The following is a 6000-nucleotide window of genomic DNA, read 5'->3' as shown; positions in this document are numbered from 1 at the left end:
TCACAAATGATGGCAAGGATGTGGAAAAAGGGAGCCATCATGCATGGATGGTGGGAATGCAGGTACAGCCATCATGGAGAACAGTACAGAGACTTCTCAGAAAACTCAACACAGATCCACCACACAGGAAATGAAGTTACCATAAGAGATGTCTGCACTCTCATCCTGACCAGTGTGTTCACTGAAACATACTCACAAGAGCCAACACATGGAATCAACCGAAGTGTCCACAGATGGATGAGAACATAAAGAAAACGCAGCATATGCACACACAATGGAATATTATTCAGCAAGAAAAGGAATGAAATAGTGACATATGCAACCACATTGGTGGAACTGGAGGGCATCGTGTTAAGTGAAATAAGCCACACACAGAAAGACAAATACCACCTGCTCTGTCTCATATGTGGAGGCTTAAACAAACAGTCCATCTGAACTTGGTGATTCCCAGAGGCTGGTAAGGGTGGGGAGAAAGGGGAGAGAAGGAGGTTGGATAATGGGCATTAAAACAGAGTCAGGTGGCAGACACAGATTCTAGCATTCTCTAGCACAGTGAGGTGACTGTAGTTCACAAAAATGTGTTATATACTGTACAAAGAACTGGGAGAGAAAACCTAGTAGGCTCCAGACAGGCAGCAAAGGAAATGGGGAAGAAAAAGAAGCGATGGCCTCTTTGTGTCATTCAATTTATAAGGACTTATATTGGATGGAGAAATTCTTTTGGTCCAGCTGGTTAGACATGGGAGCATATTCATGACCAGCTTAATGTGGGAAATCTGGTTTGGTCCCTTGTGGTGGTTCATTGCCACAGGCACCCTTTGAGAGCCAGACCCTAGCAGATACCATGTGGCTTCTATCCTTTGAGGAGTGCCCATGCACAGGTGGGTTGGAACAGAGGCAGAGGGAGTACAGGTAATGAGGGCTGAGACAGGTTATGCCAAGGGTGCTGTGAGGACACAGAAGGATGTGGAGACATAGGACACCAAGAGGACCTGGACGGGACCCCAAAATCTCTGCACCCCTCCTGCTGGGGGCCAGAAAGCACTTCCTTGAGGAGAGCTCAGCCTTCCTTTAGTCCCCTGTTCTTCTCCATCCTCAAAACAAATAGACTGAGGTTCATCAAGAAAATGCCTCCTGATATTACAGCGAGGACTAAAGATAGCACATGGGGAGAAGCACCCAGGGGTCCCTGGCTCTGGAATTCTGCTCTCTCTCCCTGTGGTCCTCTCAACCTCACACTCAGCCACCCTCTTGTCTACAACTCTCCCTTTTCTATGTCCCTATACTCACAAGACCCCATAATGACAGTGAGGCCACCAAACCCACTTGCCTTCCCTCTTTCCCTTGCTTCTCTTGAAAATGCAACCCTGTTCTCTCCTGTGCTTGTTGCCCTTGAAAGCAAGGACAGGTAGCCAGCTCCTGGCATCCTGCCTTCCATCTAACAGGTGCCTAGTAAATATTTATTGCTTGGCGATTTCCGTATCCATTTGGGGGGCTGAGTTGCCATGCACTTTGGGAGGCTCGGCCACTGAGAAGAGGCACACTGCTCTGCTATTTTTCACTTGGGCAACCTTGACCAGCTATTTAACTTCTCTGAGGCTCAAGTTCCTCATCTGGAAAATCACGGTGCTAATGTCTACCCCAGAGGAATGTTGTTTGAATTAAATGAAATAGTCAGCCAGGAGCCCAGTTGTACAGCTTGGCGCCTTCAGAAACACTCACTGGATATTACCTCCTTTCTCCCTTCCCTGCTAACCAATGGCCTACTGGTGGACCCATCTGAGGAGGGTCATAGCTAACCAGTAGCTAAAGATGTAGAACGACTTGATTTCTAAAGTCAGATTCAATTTCTAAGTTTTCTACCAAGGACTTGACTTTGCAGCATTTTGTCTCTGCTGAGAACATGAGATTTCATGTAAGAAGCCATGGAGCCTCGTGGTTATGAATCCAGAAGTCGGAAGAAAGGCTGCCTGCACTTGAATCTCACTTCCACTACAAGCTGTATGACTTCGGGCAAGTTGCTTCACCTTGACCCTCAGTGTGCTCATTTGTAAGATGGAGATAACAAGAGGAGTTGTAGCATCTACTTCCTCTTTCCAGGAGAATTGGCTCAATTCTTTGCAGCTCTTACAACGTGCTGGTCATGGACACTGTTACATGTAAGTGGTTGCTGTTCTGTTATTCCTCTCCTGTGTGTCCATCATGTTTAATAATTACAAAGTTAAGCCTCTAATCAGATATACAAACGCATGGTGCTGTACAGGCATTCACTCAGCGAGCCCAGGAGGGGCAACGTGGCAGGAAGGCCATTCTCCTGCCCACCCCAGCTTCTCTCCCTGTCTTCTCCTGCACCACCCACACTCACAACCACCATGCTCTGAACCTCTCCATTCTGATACAGTTCAGACTCTAACAAACTCTGCCTTAGTCCCTGCTCCCCAGTCTTCCTGCTCTCACACTCCGGTCAATACCACTCCTTTGCTCTTCATCCTGCAGTGGCTCACAACTCCTCATCCAATTACGTTCAGAATGCTCTACCTGGTATTCAAGGGCCCCTTTCTGTCCTCTCATGACCTTTGCCCTCATCCACACCTCTGACATCGAAGCCTGGCCAGCCCGACAAAGGCTTGTCCCTTCAACTTCCGAGCCGTTCCCCAAGCTAGACCCATGTAGGATAGGTCCCTGCCTTCGTTTGTGTGAAACGTCACTCACGGGTCAAGTTCATCCCACATGGTCTCCTTCCTTCCTTGACCCCCAGATGCTTTCTAGGGACTCTTTGCTGACCCAGGGTTTTGTCTGAGCCCTCAGGGTTCTTCGCATCCTCTCCCCTTGCTCAGGACAAGAGCCCTGTGAAGTGCTCAGCCAACCCAGGGCTCCTACCCCCAATTTGGTGAGATAGGTCAGACCCCAGGCCTTGGGCAGGTTACCCCGCAGGGAAAGCAGGTGTACCCAAGCTGGACACAGTGCTCCAGCAGCATCCAGGGGTAGCTGGCAAGGTGCAAGGGGCAGAAAAAAGAGGCAGAATTCAGGCACAAAAGCCAAACTCATGTGTCAGCCCAGAAGTCTCCCATGGCGGGTAGGCAGCAGAGCTGGAGATACTGCTAGGGTGCTGGGGAAAGCAGGAGGGAGCCTGGGGGTGTGGGCCTGGTTTACCACGTGCCTCAGAGCCCCTTCCTCGCTCATCTCCATTCTCTCCTGCGGCACCTCTCATGCCATGCATACCTTCACTTCCCCACGGGGCTCAGCATAAAGGAAGCAGAGGCCTCATTCAGAGAAACAGGTGGGGAAGGGACCCGAAGAGTGTAGGGGGAGGCACCAGGTAGGGAAGAGACAGAGGAATGTGTGCCACCACAGGCCACTGCCACCAGGGGCCCAATTCCCTAACCCCACTGCTCTCTGCCGTTAACTCCCTCCTGGGATCCGAGCCTCCTCCATGCCCCATGTTCTGGGCAACCCCACACAGGAGCTGCAGGCCCCCATCTGACCTTTAAGAGCCCTCTCAGGATTGAGGGGTATGTGCTGTGTCCCCCGAGACTCATATGGAGAAATCCTAGGCCCGCGCCGCGGCTCACTAGGCTAATCCTCCGCCTTGCGGCGCCGGCACACCGGGTTCTAGTCCCGGTCAGGGAGCCGGATTCTGTCCCGGCTGCCCCTCTTCCAGGCCAGCTCTCTGCTGTGGCCAGGGAGTGCAGTGGAGGATGGCCCCAATACTTGGGCCCTGCACCCCATGGGAGACCAGGAGAAGCACCTGGCTCCTGCCTTCGGATCAGCGAGGTGCACCGGCCGCAGCGCGCTGGCCACGGCGGCCATTGGAGGGTGAACCAACGGCAAAGGAAGACCTTTCTCTCTGTGTCTCTCTCTCACCGTCCACTCTGCCTGTCAAAAAAAAAAAAAAAAAAAGAAATCCTGCACCCCAATGTGAGGTCGTTTGAGACTGAGGGCGGGACACTCAGGAGTGTGATTGGCATCCTTCTAAAAGGCACCCTGTGTGCTCTGTCACCCTGGTCCTGCCAGGCGAGCACACAGGGAGAAGGTGGCCACCTGGGTCCTCACCAGGCGCAAACATGTGGGTGCTTTGATCTTGGACTTCTCAGCCCTCCGCAATGTGAGACAAACATTCTTTAAGCCACCCAGTCTGTGGCATGCTTGTTACAGCATCCCAGACAGACTAGGACCAGAATCAGCCCTCAACACTCACAGGCCCTGGCCTCTGCCCTGAGACTTGAGGTTTAATCCCCACAGCAGACGAGAAGGACGGCAAATGTTCTGGAGGACAGAACACACACCTGGCCTCGCTGCGAAGTTCACACAAATGATGCCATTTAATCTCACAATGAAATGATGAGGCAGACATGAGGGTTGGTCTCCCTTTACAGAGGAGAAAATTGAGTTCAGAGAGGTTAAGTAATTTGCCCCTAGTCACCCAGCTAAGAACCGAAGAACCAGGACTTGTGCCTACATCATCGGCTGGCAGAGTCCATGGGACGGACTTCTGTGTTTCAGGGGAGCATGCTGGTCAGAGCTGGAGGGGAGGTCAGGCTCATGGGCAGGGGCAGGGCTTTCCTTTAGGTCAGGGTAGGAGAGCTGTGGATGCTACCAGATGAGGGGGAGGGGCTGGCAGAGGAGGCAGCATGATGGCAGAGGTGGCAGGTAGCCATGGAGGGACTCCTGGGAGAGAAAGAGATCACTCCAGATGGCTTCAAACTCCTCCACTGTTAGTAATGAGGTCTTCAAAAAGCTCATGGAAAATGCATATCGTGCAAAATTCTTCTGCATAAAAATAATCCTTTAATTCCATTTTCCCTGAATGCTTTGAAGTCCCCTTATTTTTTCAGTAAAAGGTAGGGGAGGGATTTGGGCCCTGGAGGAAAGGAAGAGTTGGCTTTGCTGTGGGGACAGGCTCCAGTTATCTATTGAAGTTGCAGGGCAGAAATAAAGGGCCCCACTGAAGTCATCAATAAGAATAGATTCTGTCTCTCAGTTGACTCCTATTTAGCCCATGGGCACAGCTCACCCACACTCATGGCTAAAGGCCCCTCCAGGACAGATGAAGGCAGGGACCCACTTCCTTCCTTTCCTCTGTCCCAGGGACAAGTGTTGCCTCCCCAGCAGGGCTACTTTGTCTTCCTGGGAAGGAAGGTACAGCACTTCTGCACCTCATCAGCTTGCCCCGCACAACCCAGCACAGCCCTTCACCGTGGCATCGTGGGTGGCCAGGTGGGCTGTGCTCTCAGACGCTGGACTTTTCAGAGAACCATCCCCAGAGGCGCTGCCCACTCCATGCTGTGTCTGGACAGTGAGTTACTGCAGCCTCTTATCTTCAGCAGCAGGTGGAGGTGTCCTGGCTCCTGGGCTGCTCCTTCCTGCAGAGCGAAGCCAGGTAATATTTACTGGCTCAAATGAATAAGGTAACCAGTCCTGTCACAGCACAGAGGATGCGTCTCTCACCCGAGCTTTTTTCTTTCTTTCTTCATTATGTTTGTAATTTTGTTTTATTATTTCCCATTGGAAAGCTGTGAAATGAAAATGATGCAATCTACTGCTGTGAAATAATGTCGTGCTCGAGTCCTTTTCCAATAAGCCCTGAGGTTTGCACTGTGACGGCTTCATTAAATTAGGCGGCTCCATGGCAAATGGAAAAGCGCTCAGAGCTTTGGAGTTGGCTAATCCGAGTTGGGCTGCCAGAGAGCATTGGCCAGGAGGGAGCTCAGACGGTTGGCTCTGCAGGGGGTTGGGGGAAGAGGCTTCTGTCTACCTTGAGGGACCTGCCAGAGGCTCTCCATCTGGGCAGTTGCCAGATCTCTCATAGAACACACATACACCTTTACAGGGTCATCAGGCGCTGTCCATGGTGCTAACAGAATGGACGTATTGAGGCAGGATGGCAGCTCAGCATGTGGAAACAGGGGAAGCAAGGCACTTCATCCCACCTTGGGTGAGCTACAGTGGTGGGTGGCTACAACTTGAACTCTGCTCCTGAAGTTAAACTGCCAAGCGCAG

Source organism: Oryctolagus cuniculus, chromosome 2, assembly GCF_051225735.1.
Source record: "Oryctolagus cuniculus isolate XC-2025 breed Fujian yellow rabbit chromosome 2, ASM5122573v1, whole genome shotgun sequence".
Classification (NCBI taxonomy): domain Eukaryota; kingdom Metazoa; phylum Chordata; class Mammalia; order Lagomorpha; family Leporidae; genus Oryctolagus; species Oryctolagus cuniculus.
Note: the sequence above shows the minus strand (reverse complement) of the source record.